The 23,004-nt window shown below is 46.5% G+C and overlaps 1 protein-coding gene across 1 annotated transcript in view; it reads left to right on the top strand.

Annotated features, from left to right (window-relative positions):
* LOC146174625 (multidrug resistance-associated protein 1-like) overlaps positions 1–23,004 on the top strand; it is a 132,342-nt gene that overhangs the window by 327 nt on the left and 109,011 nt on the right. The gene's annotated exons all lie outside the window — the stretch shown is intronic.

The raw sequence follows: 23,004 nt of genomic DNA, 5'->3' as shown, positions 1-23,004 counted from the left end.
GGGTGTCCCAGGTAGCTTCAGCCAAGTAAAAAAAAAAAATGACGTAGGTCAGAGAACCCAGTTGCTTACAACTTCCAGGCGTCTTGCACACCGCAGGTACTTTTGTTTTGCAATATATATTTTGTTCATTCAAGTTACCTTCTTAATTTACAAAATATTGAATTTAGACAATAAATGTGATTCGCAAAGCTGGAGAGCACATTCAGAAACCTCCATTCCGTTATTTGCGGTAAAGAAAAGCTCAGGCATATCTTTTTTTTCCCCCGAGATGAAAATAAAGCCCGCGAAATACGAATAAATTCACGTGACTACCGCATTCGCGCGCCACGATGGTGGTTCTCTCAATAGTAGTTCGAGCGAACGAAATAAGTTGCGGCCGTGGCTCCCCGGTCACGTTGCAGCGACAGGTAGATACATCTACTATGGTTCGTTCGTCAGTTTCAGGCAGTCGGCACACGTGACGGCGCAATTTCAGCGAGCGCAACGAGCTCGCTTCACCCATAGGCAATGTATCGCGGTCTACCGCTGAAACGGAGCTGTCGAGTGACGGCTCCGAAGACCTCCGGCGCTGCATGGTTATACACAAAAAACAATACACACACAAGAGAATTAAACCAGGACGTTAACACAGATGATGCGCTCGCTACGTCCTGGTTTAATTCTCTTGTGTGTGTATTGATTTTTTGTGTATAACTATGCAGCGCCAGAGGTCTTCGGAGTCGTATAGCCAACTAGCCCGCTCGCAAGTACTACTGAGTGACACCTGAAGCTTATTTCGTTCGCTGAAGTCACGTGAGTTTATTTGTATTTCGCGGGCTTTATTTGGAGCTCGGGGGAAGAAAATATATGCCTGAGCTTTTCTTTATCGCCAATAATGGAATGGAGGTTTCTGAAGGTGCTCTCCAACGTTGTAAGAACGGATTCATGAACATATTAGTTTTGCATGCCTCCATGCAGCAGCTTCTTTGTTATTCAATTTTGGGTGTGTGTGTGTGTGGGGGGGGGGGGGGGTTACCAGCCTACGTGCCAATCGATAATGGTCGATCATTTCCCCATAATTTAGCAACCGCTCCTCGTTACCCCAGTAGTCAGGGGGTCCCATGGTTGCCTGGAAGCAGGGTACTCGAGCTAGCTCATGGGCCGCCTCGTTGCCAGGGACGGCAGCGTGCGCGGGTGTCCAGATTATTTGAATTTTCCTGTTCAGTGGTTGTTGGCTAAGGATCTTTGCCGCCTCCGGCGAGATCCTGCATTTCCCAAAAAATTGCATTGCAGTATTACTGTCGCTTATGATAAATTTTGCTATTGTTTCTGCGCAAGCTAAAGCGATCGTCACTTCCTCCGCAGCCACTAATTGCGCCCCGGGATAGCCGCAGCGAAAACTGGCACTTCTCGGGCGTTTACGACCGAAGCCACCGCCGCCCAGACTTGGCCTCCGGCCGCATTAACATAGGCTACCTCACTGTCAGATATGTTTCCGAACCTTAGCTTTAAGGCCTCAGCTCGCTTCTCCCTTCGTTCTTTATTACATTCCGGATGCGTATTTTTAGGAAGTCTTGGCGTACCCTGTGTACCCCGAGACGAGAGACCATGTAGATGTAATGATTGTGGGGCGAGAGGGACCCTCGACCGCATAATATGCGAATGCCCACACTCTCCCGCGATGGAAAAAAATATAGTTAGTAGAGAGAACTGGGAGACCCTGCTGCAAAGTTCGGGCCCTGAGATGATGATGATGATGATGATAGTGCTAGCTAGTCCCTTTGCAACGGGTGGACACCAGATTGGTGTCCCAGCTAAACACACACACACACACACACACACACACACACACACACACACACACACACACACACACACACACACACACACACACACACACACACACACACACACACACACACACACACACACACACACACACACACACACACACACACACACACACACACACACACGCGCACACACACACACACACACACACACACACACACACACACACACGCACACGCACACGCACACGCACACGCACACGCACACGCACACACACACACACACACACACACACACACACACACACACACACACACACACACACACACACACACACACACACACACACACACACACACACACACACACACACACACACACACACAATTGTCGAAAGAGACAGCAACTAAGCTCCAGCGGAACATCGTCCACTTAGCGGAGAAGACTGCCATGGGCCAAGGCCTACCAGCCAGCCTGTAACGTTTAACGCGGCGGCCCCCGACTTCCAGGCCTACGTGCCGGGGGCGGGGGTGATCGGCTTCTTTTGTTGCAAAATAAAGTTTTTAAATCAATCAATCAATCAATCAATCCAACTTCGCAGACACTGGGTAAATTGAATATTTTGTAAATTAAGAAAAGTAACGTTATTGATTATTGCAAAGCGAATAAGGCCTGCGATGCCCAAGATGGCTGGCACTTGTATGCAACTGGTTTCTCTGGTTTACCTCAAATATGTTATTTTTTAACCCTTGGCTGGGACACCTGGTATAAAGCCCCCGCTTTTAAACGAGCCCTATGAACGTGCCTACGCGGCCTAGTTGTAACATGAATGCAAATGATGTCCTTGTGGGCTTATAGTGATATCGCCCTGCCATGTGAAAGGAGAGGCTCACGGTGTCAGCACCTGCCAAGCGGAACGCCAGGCAACCCTATAGGGTTCATTCTGTGCGCCATCATGTCACCTTCCAGCAGCTGCCTCCTACCAGCGCCATGCTCATGATTTTTCGCTCACAACGTCAACGCTGGATTTTCAGTGAACGGGGCCTGTGAACAATAGGCTAAGTACACGCATCACTAATACACTTAAAGTGTATCACGGAAAGTTCGACAGAAGCGCCGTTGCTTAGTTGGTGAGGCATCGACACAGGATCCCGTCAGCGGCATGTGGACGTCTTCCACTTCAACTTTCTCAAAACTAACTTCTAAAAGAATTCCACACTGCCAGCTCCATACCACCACAACCATAAAAAAATCATTGACATGTGCTTGCATTCGGTTTCAATGACTGTTCAGTTTTTTTTTTCACATTTAGTGAATGTGTCAGTGAAGAGAGCAGTACGCACTAGTGTATTTCCCTTTCTTGTAAGAAAAGCACACCCTTTGGAAGAAGAGTCAAAAGCGCTGCTCTATCCAGCGGCGGCAAACTTGTCACGCTATATATGCGAGAAACCTGAGCTGTACGAACTATCTACGTTAATCAAGCTGGAGTGAGCGCAGCGGCCCTGGAGTGACGGTGGATAACGCGACAACAGCGCGCTTCTCTTCAAAGCGCCCCGGTTAGTCGACGCAGTTTGTCACGTATCGCATTGACGAAAATCGAAGCATGACTAAATGCGGTTTTAATGGAATGTGGGAAGCTTTAGTTTTTAAGATGGCAGCTTGTTTTTTTAAGATTTACATAATTGGGCAATTTCAATTTTTTTTTGTTAACTGTGTGACTCTCTTTTTTCAAATCTTCTAATTAAACGCCGCATACTTGCGCAATGAACGCACTCACCTAAAGTGTGCACTTCCTGCTTTGGATCAGAAAAGTGACATTTGTTTTTCCCCTTGGACAATAAGCGCACCCCATTATATTTCAGACACTGTCTTTCCTCACTGTATATGGGGCACTCACAAAGAATGTGGCCTATAGACTCGTCGCACCCACAGTTTGTGCAGGCAGGGCTGTTTACCATGCCTATCATAAAATAATACGAGTTTGTGAATGCTACACCAACCTACAGGCGGCACAGCAAAGTTTCTTCGCGCCGTATGCTGGAGCATCTCGATGGACGCCCATTGACTGAAATTATGATTTTAGGTCCCTGGCCACGGCGATCGTCTGCGGTGAAGGTCTCCCAGGCACTGACTGCTCTGCTTTATGAAAAGCACAGGCCTAATTGAAAGACTATGAGTTTGCTGTTATGTTTAGTGATGTGACTGTGACGGGATGTGATGTGGCATGTCTGTGATGTGACTGTACTAACTTCACCCATCCCTTTCTCACAACTTTTATATCCACTCACCCTCTTCCCCCAGTGCAGGGTAGCAATTGGTTGATGTTACAGGCTGACCTCCCTGCCTTTCCTCCTCATATTCCTCCTCCTCCTCCATTATTTCAGCGCGCACAGTGGTGTGCAAACAAGCGTTTTTTTTTTCCGAACCATATCTGAAAGTAAAAACACCCATGCGCCATTTGTCGAACACTTTAATACCAAACCTCACAGGCCGAACAGCCAATAATTATGTTCAACAAGGAATCCGAGAAAAAATAAAACCAACGCCTGCTCACAAGAGATTCCTTGCTTTGGATTGCACAAAACTGATTTACCACCTTCGCGCTGAATGGTTTGAGTGAACCCTCGCCGTACATTCTTTCGCTCCTTGAGTGAGACGTGCGGGTTAAAGACAAAATTTAGGGGGTATGCTTGCAAGTATAGAAATCGTACTGAAGAGTGCGAATGGCTTTATTGAAAGATAAGATGCGTATGTTACCGATGATAGAAAACACAGCAGAGCAGACAGCGACACAGAAGAAACACACGCAGACAAGGGCAATGCTGCGCTGACAACTGAATTATTCTAGACCCGCGCGCATTCTACTCTCCTCACTTCATCTACCTGTAGCTTGTTTCCTCGCTTGATCGTCCTCTCGTTAGGCGAAGGAAGCCGCGTTCCCTTCTGTAATAGCAGTTTGGGTAGCCCTGCCGACATTCACAACCGTGCAGGTTCTGAAAAATAACAATCCGAACATGTTGGCGCGAGAGATGTTTAAAGTCCGCTATCGAGATATCTGGTGAACGCTGGGTCAGTACGCCTTCTGTATTCCTATGTGGATTCTGCGACCCGCCTTTCAAACTTAACCTCGACATCGCTAAACATCATAACATTGGACAATGCTACCCTACTTTAACAAGAAAGGAGCACCTCCGACGCTGTACGCGTGCTCTTATACCTCCGTGTACGGTAAGCTTCCCCCGCGGTCTAACTCGTGCAGAGGAGGTGGCGCTTCGGAGGATTAGAGTTGGGGTGACCCTAACAACGGCAGTGATTCGAAAGTGGCCACAATTTCGGTATTTGTATCCACACCCTGGGTACCCCGTCTGCACATCCAGAAATACAGAAGCTGACATTCATCACCTGCTGTGGGAATGTCCAGCATTGAAGCCGACGCGGATCCGGCATCTAGTGGCAGCTGGCCTCTCCCCTCATAATCAGCAGTCATATGCCGTTTGGACACAGGGATCGCATTGTCGTTCACTTCTCGACTTTATTGCATCAGCTAACTTTTTTCATTTATTTGACCACATCCTTCATCCGTGATAATTCTTCCTTTTATGCCCTGAGCCAATAAACATCGCAAACAAAAAAAAAGGTTAGCTGCAGGCAGAGGAAGTGAACAGGGAAGGTGCGCGGATCTACCATAGTTGCCAGTTCAACATTGTCCTTGTATGTGTATGTGAGTTTCTTTTGTGTCGTCTTCTCGGCCGCGTTTTCCATCCTTTTGACCAACCAACTCAAACATCTTACCTGTTGCTGTATGAAGATACCTATCCGTTGCCAGGCGCAGCCGTTAACCAGTTCGTCCTCGTGCTCGTGGAGTGCACGTACCAAGTATGGCTGGCACGCTGCGTGGTCGCATACAGGGTTCCGGGCCTCCATGAAGTAACTGCAAAGTTACGTAAGGAGGTCTGGCTCCGCTTGCGGCGGGAACGTGGATTCTCGAAGAGCGGATGTTCTCGGAGATTTGGTGTCGGTCGTCTGTGATTTTCTCGGTTAAGGGTGAAACACTCTATGACTCCACTGCAGGGAATGCTGGTCCTTGATGACATCCGTTGCGTAGTCATGAAGGTCCGCCTCTTTGGCTCAATGTCATGATATACAGGCCGTCTTCGCGTAAGATGTATACTCACTCCTGTGAGGGCATCGCGCGGCGGCCCCCTTGTTCTTGTAGGGCCCTCACCTCGAGCAAAACACGCTCCTCCAGACCCCACTTGGCCCTGGGGAGGGGGCTGTCGGAGATATTGAACGGATGACGATGGGCTGATGTGTTAAGTGGGACTCTGGGGCATGACACTTTCCGGTGTCAAGTCCCCTTCCTCATCTGACAACAGTAGCATTCATTCACCGGCCTAATTTTGCCTCGTTTTTACTACTTCGTTTTTCTTTTTGAAAATTTGACCTCGCATAAAAAACTCGATCATCTCAGACATTTCGAGGAATTTTAGGGAAAACATTACCAGATCATCATACAGCAAATACGGGTTATTCATAGTTTTACACCACATTACGTGAGTATGTTATCGTCTGTGCAAAGAAATCCGACCGCAGCTCACAAAACCGAATGAAGACCACCCAAGCGGCCTTGGACACTTTGCATCGGTGTATCAAAGTGTCCACCGCATGCTGCTTTAGCCTCATTTTTTTCTCCTCTCCTTGGCCGCCTCCGCTCTTTTATCATCTCCCCTTGCCATTGCTTCCTTCTGTACCTCTCGCCACCATCTCATTGTCACTTTTCTTTCCCGCCCGCCGCAGCTCGGGTACTTAAGATATTAGATAGCAATCGTTGTGGTCGGCAACATTCTCTCCTTCCTATTTGGTTAATAATTTTAATAAAGCGCTACTACCAATCTCTCTCTTTCCCTGCTCTTCTCTAACCATACCACCGCGTTCCTTCTCCGCACAGCCCTTGCTAGTGCCGCACTGGCGTGTATTGAAGTTGCACTGTGATTGTTGCCCTGTGCGTTAAAGAAACCAATTTTAACCATTTAGCTCCCTTACTAGCCAGTCGCGAGCGTAGAGCCTTCATCATGGCACGAAATAAAATCAGCACTGCCGCAGGTTGATGTGTAGAAAAGGGAAAACGATAATTTAATTTGCGATGTTCAAAAGAAGTGGGTCACAGTAGCTCGGAAAGAAAAATGGTTCGAAATTGTTTAATTTGTACTCAAGGAGTGGGTAATAACTCTGTTGAGTGTCCGGTAGAGTTTAGCGCCTAGGTCGCCCACATGGGGAGGTTGATATCTTGTCTCGTTGCCGCTTCGAGCGGTTGCTGGACAGTCCAGAGTTGGTCGTTGAGGCTAAACTTTCTCATAGGGCGGACCATCTCGACAAGAGGGTGTCGGGATTCATACTGGTTACTTCCGGCTTACATTTCCATAGTATGCATTTAAGTGTGGCAACGTCTGTCTTGCTTACCTTGCACGTGTTGGTGTTATATATATTGGGGTAGATCCTGTTGTAATGCAGCGGACTCGGATATACATAAGGACAAATAGAGAATTTGTAGACAATGCCATGAAGTTTGACAGATTGGTTAGACGAATGGAGAAAAAAAATAAATGTACACAGTTCGTAGAATCATTTCGTACAGCCTGCAGAAAAGCTGTGCACCGATATAGCGCAGCCCTTTTTGTGGGTTGTTGTTCACTCTATATACCATAATACCTCCCGTTCGCGACCGCGTCTGAGACGTCTGACATGCTGCTGCATTCGAGACATGGGTGTCATGAGCTGCAGACCACCTTGTATAGCGTCATTCTCTCCATCGCAACGCCTCTAGGGCAAATATCGGATACAATATTAAGCTCAGCTTTTTATGAAGTTACGACGCGACAGAGTTATATAATGACTCCTGTCAAAGGCTTCCCTTGCGGATGCCCGTACGGGTACACTCACTCGTCACCAAAGTGCCTTTTGTTGCAAGCTTATTTCACTAGACTCTCCTAATTAGATCCTCTCTAATCTCACACATGCACATTAGCATACAGTCGTAAACAACCGCGTGATATGTGAAAGACCGAATTGTATGGATCGGCTGTAACGAATTGGGTCGCACGACGTGCCTGTATGTGGCTGAGAGAAAGCATGCTTTACTCTCGATCAAATGATACCAAGTTTAATCCCGATATCCCTAAATTTCCTTTTCGGTACGATTCATTTACTTTTAAAATCCGCCTTTCCATGGTATAAGCCACAGGCTTTTTTGCTGGAGCGGGAGCCTCAACAATGTGAGGTAAAGAAACGGAACGTATTTCAATCAACCAGTAAGGTACCTTTCTACTCCCTGTGCTTTATGCGTCTCGCGCCACAGTTCCACCGCTTAAAAGACTCTGTTGCCCCGTGGTACACGTGAAGGTTTGGCTTGCTGACTCAAGCGGTGAAACAGCGAGTAAAGAGCCAAAATCATTCCATGAAGTCCACATAGCTGCTATTCATGGTGCTTTGGCGGTAGCCTGGACACCTTAGAATCGAATGTCATAGTACTAGACATTATGTCAGGCACCGGTGGCTGGGTACGTGCGTTAGAAAGCCGAGAGTATGCTGAAGGCCGGCATCGTGAGATCTAGCTGAGGGGAAGGCGAGCCAGTAACGAAGAGCTTGTGGTTTCGGCGTTGAGGTCGTGGGTAAGGAGAATCAAGTCCTGCGCTGCGCGGCGCCGGCAATCCAACTGTTGGAGCGCTGGGACGGTCGTTCGAGGTCACCAACCGTGCAAAGGTCAGGGCCATTAATGCAGGCAGTGTGGGATTTGTGCTACTTCTTGAATGATACGGGATTCGGCAAGCGATTGCGATCAAAGTTCCCAAGCCTGTATATATTTTCAACTCCCGCCTTACCACGTTGTGACCCATCACGATCATTTTTATTCTCTTATCTTCCCCAGTCAGGAGTAGCATGTCAGAGGTTCAACGATGTTCAACTTTCCGGCCGACATCTCTGCCTTTCCATGCAATAAACTAATCGACCTATCTGCTACCTGCCAGAGCCATACCCGTAATTTTTCGCTCACAACGGTGGCAACGCCACATATTTTCTACAGAACAGGGCTGTTATCGTTTTCGGTGTAATCGTGATGCACAAGAAAGCTTGATTTGATGTAGACAAGCATCGTCTTTGTTATAGCAGCTCTCTGGATTGAAATCCACTGGAAAAACCCTCTTCCGGGCCTCTAAGGCAGTCTCCCCATCTTCGGGTGAAGGGGGGGTGGGGGGGTACTTGTGATCTCTTTTTATTCGCACAATTCGTTTCGCAGTTGATATTTTTGCGCCTAAAAACGGGGACGCATGAGTGAAGGTCAAGCTGGATGTATTTGCCATTGTGATTCAAGAGAAGCAATAAATGCAACTGATTAACACATGGAGTTATGCAACCACGATAAGACTTTGGCCTTCAAATATGTAGGTAATGTGGGGCCAAATATACAAAATTCATGGTTGAAAGCACGCTTTTTCTTTGCTTCTGCCAACCAATTCATGACCTCTATGTAACGCCCCCGATTCTATGCGAAGCCAGTGTATACATTAAAGAACCCCAGATGGTCGAAATTTCCGTTGCCTTCCACCATGGAGTTTCTCATAGCCTGAGTTACTTTGGGACGCTAAACCCCATAAACCAAACTAACCCATACTCCGTAACTCCCGCTAACGGTATGCGTCATACTATCCTCAAAAGCACCCTTGACTTCGTGGCCCAGAATTGATTGATTAATTGAAAAACTATTTTCCACCAGAAGCCGCCAAACCCGCCCCAGGCACGTAGTCCTGGGAGACGGGAGCCGCCGCGTTAAATGGCAACTCCGGAGGTCTTTTGACATTCGAATATTCTAGTAAAAATTTCATCATAAGTTCTCTCTCCTAACGCATTCTACAAAATTTGGGCGCTGTACGATAATCCGTTCACGCGCAACACGGCTTTAAAATATGCCGTTTTCATGGCTTAAGTTGAGAGTATTTCTGCGGGGAACACTGAGTTTTTGACGTCACAAACAGCATACCGGCGTTACTGTTCACTTCTCGCGTGATTATGAAATTGTGACGCTTATATTGAACTACCTCAGACATTTTATGCAGTGGTCATGATTTCCTTACTTTATTTTCACCATCCAACACACGTACGAGTGTTTTTCTAATACTGAGTGTGACTTCACCATTTCGTCAACCGGGACATCGTGTCTGGCCGTGAAAGCAGTTTCGATTTCGATTTGCTGTTTTCTTTTATAAAAATACTTGTAATTAGAATTTCGAAAAACGTTTTTTTTTGTGTTGGAGTCAGGACATGCCGATGAATGTAATTCAACTAAAAACACAAAATGATGAAATAACCACCGGAGTTGCTCTGGCTGGCAGGCCTTGGTCCATGGCAACCTTCTCCGCCTGGTGGACGATGTTTCGCTGTAGCTCAGGGTCCGAGTTTTGCAGCAGGGTCTCCCAGTTCTCTCTGCTAACTATAGTTTGTCCCATCCTGGGAGAAAGCGGGCAGTCTCATATCATGTGGTCGAAGGCCCCTCTCGCCCTACAATCACTACATATATCATGGTCTGTCGTCCCGGGTTACACTTAGAATGCCAAGACCGGATTCATGAACGCATTATTTTGCAAGCGCTTCTATGCAGCAGCTTGTTTGTTATTCAATTTTGGGTCTGTTGGGATACCAGCCTACGTGCCAATCGATAATGGTTTATTATTTCCTCATAATTTAGCAACTGCTCCTCGTTACCTTTTTTCGTCTTTTGTCGGACATTTTGTGATCGGCATAGAAGGTTGCGGAGTTAGGCCTAGCGTGGCCTAGCATCTCGCAGCGGACTGGCCATGCGGCGGCCCATTCGAGGGACCATCCCAGCCTCGTGAAGCCGGTGAAATCTAGAAACATGGGAATCGTGGAGGGTACACCGGTAGCCCAGGGATAAAAAGATCGCAAAGATATTGTACAACAACAAAAAAGGGGTAGGGGGCATTGTGGTGTTCAGCCAGCGAGCGAATCTTGCACAGTGTGCAGTAGAAATGGAGTTTGCCGTCACTACCGAGTCAAGTTCTCGGGGAGGATGACTTTGCTCACAATGGCTCTGGATAACGGCGCCAATCCGTGGCCACAGAGATTTTCACAAGGCCGGTGCATCCCCTTCCTTTAGAGCAGCGAGACGTCATGACTGCTTATGGGCGTTTTTTTCGAGAAGCGTACATCCCGACTGCTGATGGGCGCTCTTTTCGAGAACCACACATCACGATTGCGGATGGGCGTGCTTTTCGAAAAGCGTACGTCACGACTGCGGATGGGTGTTCGTTTCGAGAAGCGTACGTCCCGACTGCGGATGGGCGTTCTTTTCGAGGAGCGTACGCCAGGACTGCGGATGGGCGTTCTTTTCGAGAAGCGTACGTCACGACTGCGGATTGGTGTTCTTTTCGAGAAGCGTATGTCACGACTGCGGATGGGCGATAAACGGTCAGAGAATGAATCAGCGCACACGGACATCAGTAAAGTGGCGAGGGTACGCCACGTGACGCGACTCATATCCACGCTCGCAGTTTCATTTGCTAGCCCCTTATCGTCCATCCGCAGTCGTGACGTAGGCCAGCATAGGCTGCTGGGGTGTGCTGACGCGGGGCCCTATTTTCGACACACATAGCCGCGGTTCGGCGCCATGTTGTTTCTCTGATTGATTGTCAGAAAAGTCACGTGTTTCAAATTTGTGGCACGAAATTGCAGTCTGTCGAAACGGCTTTCTGCGGTGATGTAAAAATGACGTGAACGCGAAAACTGATTATTAGCAGCGCTATTCATGATGTCTCGATGGTATTTATAATTGTGGTGAGGAAAACAGAGGTATATATGATAGAAAGAGAAGCACTTACGCTTGTATTACGAATTAGCTGAAATGAGCTGCCCACAGTGTCAACAGCCGCCTCCTGAAATCTGATTGACTGATGTTTTGTGGCTGGAAATACGTCATGCATAAACATTAAATGAGGACGTCAAAATGACGTTTCATTACGTAAAGGATGTTCTGTTAATGCAGTAAATGATCAAAGTTGGGCGCCGCATTCCGAATCAATTGAGGCGGCCGCGTAAAAAAAACACGGCGAATTCGACGTGCATATATAGGCGGCTGTTAGCTCACCGTAGTTTGGTAGACAGTTTGGTGGGTGGTGAAATAAGCTGATACATCTTGTTGTAATTGCAGAAAACACTGAAACGACGTCATAGGGAAGTTTTCAGCTGCGTCATCTTTTAGAGGATTAATAACGAAGACGGAAATTTACAGCCGCACGAGGGTCGTAGCTACCCTAACTTTGCAAATGCTTTGCTCTCAAAGCGAAACCATCGATCCGCGCCGTCGTTGCCAAGCGCGGCAATGCAGCCCGCTAACTCAAGCGGTTGATCTGCACGAGACGAGGCATTTCAATTGAAAAGCAACAGAAGGGTAAGTTGGGCGAGTTGTAGGTTGTTCATGATGGTTTGGTGGGCGCTCTTTAACACAAAGAAGAGAAGAAAAGAAGAGAAAGAAAGGTGCCAGTCCCGTGTTTTCTTCTCTTTGTCTCTGTGTTAAACACTGCCCACCGAACCATCATGAATTTCAGAGAGCACCGCGATGCTTTCTATTTATCTGTCTGGTCGGTTTGTGAGTTCAACCTGAGGGGTCATATGGTGCGATGGCTCTGCAGGAATTTCGCGTGACAGGCAGCGAACGATCACCAATGACTGTACTAAACGTCGGCCCTAAACACTGCCTTTTTTTGCCTAGCACTATGCACTTACCGCAACGTTAATGAATTGAACAGCCTTTCCACGATGGGAAAAGCAAGCAAAAATACAGCTTCTATTTTAATAGAGAAATGTATGTTTCATGTACGTGGAACATGTTTGGTTGCCACATATGTTATGTGTTTCATATATAAAATTTTGTTTTAATATGCATGCTGGCTCACCGTTTGCTTATATTTTAAAAAAAATACTCCAGAGCAAGCTACGCTCTAATCATATGGTGCAGTTGAGTGACATTTTGTGTGGATTGCTTTTTTTTAATACAACCGGAAAAAAATCATCCCTGTTGATTTGCATTTTACCGTTTCGACAGTAAGGAATACGCGCGCGCGGCGCCGCCCTAGCTTCATACCACAATTTCCGCAGTCATTTTTCGCTTTCTTTCCCTATTCTCTGTTTATCGCCCTATACGTATACGGTATAGCCTGGGCATCGCCTAATTACCCTTGCTGCTATTCGGTTCTTCTGTTTCTTTCTCTTCTTAGGACACCTAATGCGTTTCGCAAGCCAGCACATGAAAATTTAACCGACTAGGTATACGGCCCAGTGTATGCAACACACACACACACACACACACACACACACACACACACACACACACACACACACACACACACACACACACACACACACACACACACACACACACACACACACACACACACACACACACACACACACACACACACACACACACACACACACACACACACACACACACACACACACACACACACACACACTCACTCACTCACTCATTCTCTCACTTACTCACTCTCTCTCTACCTCAAGCCGACACAATATGCTAGAAACTTCAGCAGACTCGGTGATCTGACCGTAGCTGGTCATAACGCGGCTTTTCGAAAAAGGTGGGTAGCACAACCAGTATCTAAGAGTAATTGGTACTTTGAGACTGTGAGCTGTCTTCAGACATGGACCATGCCGGCTGCGCTGGCGCCTCTTCGTCAATGCTGGAGCTACTTTGGAAGTCTGTCGATTCCTTCTGTTTACGACGAGGTCCTTAAACGTTTTAGTTCTTGCATTTAAAAGTCGCTGATAAGTGAATGTGAGCAGTTATCGGCAGTTGTGAGGAGCAATGCTATTTTCCGCGCCCATCCTGCGCCAACCCACTGCGTATATTCCAGCTAAAACTCGCGCAGCCTCTCCGTGCATAGCTGCTGTCGAATGTCCGACAGCAAGTATGTCATGACGCACTGATACCGCAATGCCACAGCATAATAGTGCGAAAGCCTTTATGGCTCGTGCTGTCGTGGAAAAAAACGTGTCCCGCTTTTACGGCGTTTTCATTGGCCGAGGCGGGATGACGTCATAGAGGTCTCGACCAATCACAGAGCACCACCACAGTATGCGCGAATGCGTGCCTTACATGGCCATATGTAAATCAATGAGCAATTACTAAGTAATGAATTGGCATTTTATTATTAATTACCTAATTTATAGGTAAATAATATTTAAATACTTAATTGCCTAATAATTAGTTAATAACGAATTAATCAAGTAAGAAATTAATTAATTACTTAAGTGGCGTAGGTTAAGTTGCGTAGCAGAATGCGGCACTCAGGCTTTCATCTTTCACTAATTTAGTCGCTAAAGTCCCTCGTATTTTTTCACTCGCCCTCACTGCAACCTGAGGCTTCCGAATCTTGGAATGTACCGCAGCGGATCGGTACTTGCAGGAGCATCGTCGTTTTTCATACTTGGCGCCAATACATAGTAGCAGACGAGGCGCGCTTTTTTCTGTCACTTTATTTCTTTTTTTTTTCTTTAAAATGCATAACCCGATTGTATGCTTAGGTAACCTGGAACCGCTCTACTGTACACGTCACGCGTACGTGAGAATTTGAACAAAATGGAGAATTGTCGAAAATAGGGCCTCGGCGGTGATGGCCAAACTCGGCGCCAACTTCATGCTTTAAACAACTCGCTTTAAACAGTGCGCAGGGTCAATTAATATTGCGACCTCACATTTTGTTGCTCAATGCGAGGAGGGCCCCAAGTGTTTTCCGATTGGGAGCAACGCAGCGCTAGCCTTACTATCACTAAAGGTCCGAAGTTCACTAGTTGGGGAGGCAGCGCACGTGCACACCGTGGCTGGGTGGTCGGCCGCCTGTCCGGCGCTCTGAATGATTACGTGTACGCATGTGCATATTTGCCAATGGAAATAAGCATCGTCACCTGCTGGTATGGCTGCATGGGCCCAGACTACGCCTCCATGCATGCTACGAAAAACAACGACAGAACGACACCGCGCAGTGGCGCGTATTGCCTATGCTTCCCTCCGCGTGATCAGAAGCCCATGAAACTGCTCACGAGGAAAGCGAAGCAGTGCTCTCTCCAACCGCCAACAGGCGGCCCCTTTCACACGTAAGAACGCTTCACATCGCTCGTTGGAAGTCGATATCTCCCACTTTGGGCTTCCGTTTACTTTTTCAATGACAATAGGAGTGCTACAGCATTGAGATAACGGCGAGTTCGACCACGTGCGTCCAATGGTCGCCTTATCTTTCTGTCTACGAGACAGCGCGTGACGTGCGACCCGAGTGCCTCTTGTGCAATTTCTGTGGCAGTACATACGGCATTATGATGCCACTGCTCTGTACCACCAAGGTCTGCATAAATTTGTCTTTTTTCTTACGAAAGAGAATAAGTACTTTCAGATTGGTCAGGAAAAAGTTCGCCGCCTGCCGCTATGATTAAATGTGATGCTGGCAACCGCTGTCACGATAAGGCTGCATTTCACACAGATATACCTCTGAGGGTATCAGAGGAAGCAGCCACTGCCGTAGCTGAGTAGGCAAATCGCCGTTCACCGAATCCAGGTCGAAGTCGTGGTTTCGAATCTCGCCCCCAGAATATTGGTTTTCCACCTTGTCGGAAATTATTTGTAAATTATCTTCGCTCTCTAGCTGCAACAACAGAGCATTTCCCTGTGCACTTTCTTTCCCTCAGTGGCACTTGGCCTTAGAAATTTCACATTTATATCAACCAGCTCCTAATCCGACTGATCCTTGTCGATGACATACATGCTTATTGCTTTATTCTTTTAATAATGTATTTGTTGCTGTTGTTGTTGCGACTGAAGGAAGGAGGAAAATAAAATGCACAGGCCTGCTTCTGGCCCTGTAGCTGAGCCACCTCCGCTGCCTCGTGCGGACAGAAGAGAAAATAGAGAAGAAAAAGAAAAGGGAGAGAAAGGCGCCCGCCGCAACAGCCGTCGTCCGCCACCGAAACGGTAATGGGTGCAATGACGCTCTACAGCAGATAAAAATTCGGTGGCAGGCTAGCCCCAGCCGCAAGCGGCAGTGACCTACCAGTCCGAGCCTCGTAGGGCCAGGAGCAGCCACCCTCCAGCAAAGTGCCGGACCCTAATAATAATAATTTAATTCAATTTATTTCAAACGCAGCAGAAGCTACGAGTGGAAACGCCGACATTCTGTTACGGATGCTCACCACGCTTTTCAGTGCTCTGCCAGTTACACAAAATCTCTTCCCGCTGTCTCATAGATAGATGGATTTATTGAAAGGAAAAGCAATCGACAGGTTGACCGGAATAATTCAAATCTGGCCTGCTGCTCTGCACTCGGGAAGGGGAAGGAGAGATGAAAGAAGGTCATGATGGGTGACGATGTGGGAGAAGGCATATGAAATATATATACAGGCACAGTAGCTTGCCTCACAAGCGCGAATCAAGCCCGCTGGCGCACAAAAAAACGGCAGAGAGCACGCACTGCCTGACACCCTTCCCCTTGTCCTGTCAAGCGCTCGGCAGCAGTTATCTGAGCCATGCAGGCGAACGGAAAAGCCCTGTCCTGCAGTCTCGAGTTCGAGCGTTCGAAGCTTTTTTTGGTGAAGTGGAACTGGGAAGGTTTCTGATACTAAGGCCCTTTTTGTCGAACGCACGTTTGTCGCCAGGGTGAGCCAGACGTGTCCTTGGGCTTTGTACATGTCGCTTTCCTCTCATCTAAAGCGACGGTGGCTCGCCTTGAACAATAAACAAACCCGGACTGCTTACCTTCTCGAAATCGAGTGTTTGGTCCTCATAAGAGGATACCTTTTTTCCTGGGCTTCCGGGTCTTGCTGTCAAATGTGTTTTGCCACCCAAAGAACAAAAGCTTTTCAACACTTTATCGCTGCATTCAGATAGAGCTTCGAGGATAAAGCAAGAAAGATAAAGCCTCGCAGAAGCCGAAAGGTAGATGGTGCTCACAATACAATGAGCAAGCATTACAATTCCGTCCAAAATTAGGCTCAGGAAGCCTTGAAACTCGTTCAGATTGCCTCACGATCTGCTTCTACTCCTCCCGTGCACAATCGTGAAGGTTATATATCGCGGTGAAATTAAAGAGCTACTGCTGCTGCCTGGCGCGTACGAACGCCAAGCAGCAGTGGTGGGGAGGAGTGTAGAGGATACTGACTGATTGATTTATAGGAAGGGAAAGGCGCGGTAGCTGTCTCACTTGTTTTATGTGGACACCTCAACCGCGCCGTAAGGGAAGAAGGCGGAAGTGAAAGTGGAAAGTGAGATAGAGGAGCCGTAATGGAGGGCTACGGAGTATTTTCGACCACCTGGGTATCTTTAACTTGCGCTAACATCGCACAGCACACGGACGCCTCTTCGTTTCGCCTCCATCGAAACGCAGTCGCCGAGGTAGTCGCGCCGAGGTAGTCGCCGAGTCGTCGACTAAAGACAGGCGAAGCGACAGTGTTTCTTCGCGGTTTCAGCCGAGGCGGATAGCTTGCTGCTATATATATATATATATATATATATATATATATATATATATATATATATATATATATATATATATATATATATATATATATATATATATATATATATATATATATATTGCCACGTATCCCTCAAGATTGATCAAGAGTACCCCTTTCTCTGCAGGTTTCGCATTTATCGTCTGTCTTTTGCTCCACTTACGTATATGGAAAAACCTGACGGGACTTGGGAAATTCCCAGCTTGCAGGCGCCGCCAAGCGACGGCCTCCTTGTTAGTTAGCGTTCGGTCCGGTGGCGGCAGGGACATTCTGCTAAGTCTGTAGTGTTCCAAAATTTCCTTATAAGTTTGCAGCCTCTCGTCCATCCCATCGCAATCAGGCGGCTCTACGGCTGCCCGGAAGTAGAGAGCTCGGGCTAGCTCGTGCGCCGCCTCGTTGCCGGGGACGGATTCGTGCGCGGGGGTCCAAATAATTCGAATCCTTCTTTCAAGTTTTCCTTTCTCTAGAATTTTGGCTGCCTCCTTCGAGACTCTTCCTTTTCCAAAGTTCCAGACAGCCGTTTTGCTGTCAATAATAACTATGCTGGCTTCCGTTCCAACGCAAGCGAGTGCTATCGCAACTTCTTCAGCCGTGTCTACAATTCGGCTTCTAACAAATGCGGCGGCGGTAGGTACGCCGCGGCCGTTGACGACCGCAGCGACCGCCGCCCCCTACTTCCCGCTAGCCGCGTCCACGTAGGCGACCTCCCCTAGCTTCATTTTCCCCGCTTTCTTTGCGAGCATCTCGGCCCCCTCTTGTCTCCTCTCCTTGTTGTACGTTGGGTGCATGTTTTTAGGTAGTGGGGGCACTCATTTCCGACACTTTCGTGGAATGTCCACTTTGTCGCTTGTTCCTCTATCTGACAGCACAAGGTAGCAGAATACAAAGCAGCTTAGAACTGACCAATCTAAACTGGAAAAAGGCAGAAAAAAAAATATTCCTAAAAACACATATAAAGGAATAGATGAAATTCCGATCAAGCTGATTAATGAGCTCGGTCCAAAAAGTAAGGAAACGTTGTTAAAAGCTCTAGAAACAGTCATAATGAATAAGCAAATTCCGGACAGCTGGCGCCAGAGTAAAATGAATTTGATTTATAAGGGGAAAGGAGACAGGATGCACATAAAATCCTACAGGCCGATTACCATAACATCTGTTATGTACAGGTTAGCCATGCAGGCGGTGAAATTAAAGGTGCAAGCGTGGAGTAAAACGTCAAAGGTTCTTCTTCTTTAAATATTCCGCACCTCTCCAAGGTGCTCCTCGATTCGGCAGGCGACGTGCAGTTCACACACAACCACACAATGAGACGAAGGACGACGAACTTGCAGTAACAAAACGAAAATTAACTTTATACGACACAAACACGAGATACAGCACACTTATTTACACGAGACAGAGAGGCGAGACACTTTACAAAAGAGGCTGAGCGAATAACTAACGGCAAAACGAGCGCATAGCTCTTTTTACGACTTCTCAGTCGGGGCCTGCCTGCTACGGTGTCTTCTCCGAGCGAGAATCGAATCAGAACCAGAACCGTCAGTAACTGCGCGGCGCGCTCTTAAATAGCCAGCGCCGAACCTTCTAGACGCGGAGGAGGAACGGAAAACAGCTTAGCGCTGCCAAAGCTATGCCTTCCCCCCTCGGCCTTCTGCAGAGGCCTCGAATTTTCTCGAACATGGTCAGCACGCGCGGCCCTCCCGCGCGAAGCGAGGAGGAGGGCCGGGACCGTGCGGGGGAATGCACGCTTGACTCCGCGCATGGCGACGAGGGCGAGGAGGCGCAGCGCGGTGGCCGAGATTACGTAATCGGTCGCGTCGCTTTCTCGTAGCTTGGAGAACATTCCATCGCCGTTTTCTGCGGCGCGCGCGCCGAAACATTAACGAAAGGGCCACCGCGGCCTTACACATGGGTAGAAAGTAACAAGATACTCGGAGAACTTCAGAACGGCTTTAGAAATGGTAGGCGCTTAGGTGATAGCCCGTTCGTGCTTACCCAATGCATCGAAATATCTAGAGTTGAAAATAGACCTTTGTATTTGGCCTTCCTGGACATAAACGGGGCGTACGACAACGTAAGCAGGGAACTCCTGTGCAACATATTAAAAGAAGAAGGTATCGGTTATGAGATAATAGAGTTCCTACAGGAAATATACCGGGATAACAAAGTAGAAATTACGTGGGAAGGGATAAGAAGTACGGAGGATGTCAAAGTATGCAAAGGATTAAGACAAGGCTGTCCTCTATCACCGGTGCTGTTCATGCTTTATATGATAAACTTGGAACGGAGGATACAAGACAGTAACCTAGGTTTTAACCTGTCATATAGATTAGGTGGAAAGGCGGTATAGCAGCGCCTCCCCGGTTTGATGTATGCAGACGATATTGTGCTGCTAGCTGAGAGTCTGGAAGAATTGTAAACTCTAGTTAAGTATTGCGGAGACGAAGGGGACGCTCTAGGCTTCAGTTTCAGCGCAGTTAAGTCGGGTTTGATGATTTTCAACGGCTCAACTGATCAGGGTCTTAAAATACAAGGCCATGAAATACCTAGAGTAGCTGAATATAAATATCTGGGGGTATGGGTAAACGAAGGATTGGCATACATTGGAAAGCATGAGCAATCACTTAAGGCCAAAGGGCGAATGAATGCCGGGATAATGAAGCATAAGGCATTGTGGGGATAAAATAGGTATGAGGTTTTGAGGTTTCTTTGGAAAGGAATTATGGTGCCCGGACTTACTTTCGGAAATGCAGTTTTGTGCCTAAAATCAGAGGTACAGTCGACATTAGAAACAAATCAGAGATCCGTTGGACGATTAGCACTAGGTTCCCACGGCAAAACTACCAATGAGGCGGTACAGGGAGATATGGGCTGGGCATCTTTCGAAGTACGGGAAGCTGAGAGTAAAATATATGAGTAACGCCTGAGGAAATTGGACAGTAACAGATGGGCAGCTAAAGTATTTAAATACCTGTACTTAAAAAGCGTGGACTCACAATGGAGGAAAAGAACTAGGAAACTAACTAGTAAGTATGCTAGTCACAAGGGCGATGACACAATGGAGATGACACATGTGCTGTATGTGGAAACTCCAGTAAAACAATTGACCATATTATACTCGAATGTAATGGTATCCATCCGGAAGTTGATGCAGGCGCAATCACTGTTCCTGAAGCTCTGGGGTTTAGAGATACCAGTGGCCGGGTGAATAAGCCGGTGGTGCGGAAACTAGCAAAAAACGACTGGAAGATTGGTGGCTTAAAATCAGAGAAGTGACATAATGTTAGTAATGTAGGAACAAAAGTTTAATAAATAGAATGATGGTTTTGTTAACCATTCTAAATCAATAATTCAGATATAGCGAGAAAAATGAGCATGATAGCTACTGCTACCACCCCGTTTCAAAGGGGACGCTCCTATATTCCATCCACCCATCCATCCAGCTGAGCGGCTTAGCAATTCAAGGCGCATGCTTTTTCAATGGGCGTCGTGTTGGCCGCGGCACTAGCTTGAGAGAGCCTAGCGGTCCTGCTATTCAATAATAATAATAATAATAATAATAATAATAATAATAATAATAATAATAATAATAATAATAATAATAATAATAATAATAATAATAATAATAATAATAATAATAATAATAATAATAATAATAATCAATCTTTATTTAATGTGCGCAGGAACAACCCTGTGGTCTTCGTGCTGCAGCACAAATAAAATAAAGAAACAAAAATAAAAATGCACAAACATGTTTACACACACAAAGAGAACACAAAAGAAGAAATAAATAACACATGAAATGAAACTGAGACGAAAAGTATCACGGAAAGAAAGCAATCAATGAATAGCATCACTGATATGCACAGTGAGAGAATTGTTGAGCACATCACGAAAAAAAAAAAGAACGGTAGGTAGAGAAAAAAAAAAACAACCACAAATAACTGACATTGATTGTAGTAATATAGAAATACACATAAAATAAACAACCATTCCAGGCGCAACAAGTGCGTGGTACTTAAAACACAGGCTAGAAATACAGAATAATACAATAAAGAAATAGAATTGAACACGGGACAGTAAGAGTCGAATATAAAGTTTAAAGTTGAATTATAAGTAAGAACGGATAAAAAGCAGTTGAAGATACAGACAGCATTGAACAGGAGAAAAAGGCAAAAGTGAAGTTAATACAATATTTTAGGCTAGAAAGTGTAGTTATATGTGATTATGTGATAAAGTACTATTTAGAATATAACGCTACGAACATGCAATATAAATGAACAGAGCGAGTTTTGGAAGGTGTCAAGGTGAGGACAAACAGATTTAAATAACCACTGCATCCTGTCCTGAGGGAAATGGGAATGAAGAGACGGAGAAACTTGAAATGGTCTGAATTCCCTCATGCGCTTTCGCGGAACGCGCAGTAGAAAGTACTCTAAGAGATGAGGGCACATAATGTGGCCATGAAGGAGTTTGTACAGAAAAATGATATCAACTCTGATACGACGGCAGTGAAGAGAAGGAAGATTCAGTTGGGCGCTCCTGGTGGAGCGAGAGGAGGAAGTTGCGCTAGGAAAGCGATAATGAAACATCCGTAATTTTTTTTTTGTACTCTGTCAACCTCGTCCAAGTTCGATTTGGAAGTGCCATTCCAAACCTCTCTGAAGGATTGCTGCAGAGGCATACGTCATAAACGTGACTAGGTTGGTAGAAGTAGAGCGACCCGACATGAAGCCATGTTGATTCGGTACTATGATATGTTTGAGATGGAAGGAAAGTACGTTGTGCAAAGCTAATTCGAAAACTTAGAGGTGGCACATAGATGAGAAATCGGACGATAATTGGAAACATCAGATTTGTTTCCTGACTTGAAGACAGGAAACACGCGTGCCATTTTCCACACGCGAGGAAAGGCAGCATTTTTTAAACAGTTATTAAATATGGCAGTCAGTACTGGTACAAAGATATAACTGAAGGCTTTTATTATGGCGGTTGGAATGTCATCAGGTTTAGGAGACAAAGATGGTCTCAGACGCTTAAGACTCTCAGTTATCAACTCCTCGTCAAAGAGAACGGAATTAGATAGTGCAGCAGATGGGAGGCAAACGGAATCACAATGTGGATGTTTATAAACGGAGGAAAAATGTTGGGCAAAACTGTCGGCAACATCCCGAATTTCCGACCCCTGAGAGTCAACTATGCTGATACTCAAATCTGATTTAATGAAACGCTTGCGAACGTAACGCCAGAACTGACTAGGACGATTTGAGGCCCTCCTCTCTAAAGACTCAAGATAGGAGTCGTAGTCCCGTTTGTATAAGCGTTTGCAAAGAGAACGCAAGCGGCTTAACTCATCTGCCCAATTGTGAAACCCAGGGTGCTTCGCTTTACGATGGGCCCGTTCCTTGAGTTTTAACGCCGTTATTAGTTCCCTTGAAAACCAGGAAGAAAACTTCCTACGCGTAGGAGTATGCAAAGGTATGTACCGACGCATACCATCAAGAACTAGTTCACTGAATGGACTGACTTGTCCGTCTGAATCATTAATGTCATTTAAAAGGGACCAGTCGACGCAAGAGAAGAAATTGAAAAGACCGACATAATCACCACATGCATTCGCGAAACGGGGCGAATTCCTCACCC

The sequence above is a fragment of the Amblyomma maculatum genome, chromosome 11 (genome assembly GCF_055883805.1).
Source record: "Amblyomma maculatum isolate TAMU_Amacu chromosome 11, ASM5588380v1, whole genome shotgun sequence".
Lineage (NCBI taxonomy): Eukaryota > Metazoa > Arthropoda > Arachnida > Ixodida > Ixodidae > Amblyomma > Amblyomma maculatum.
This window is presented reverse-complemented; position numbering and strand designations above follow the sequence as displayed.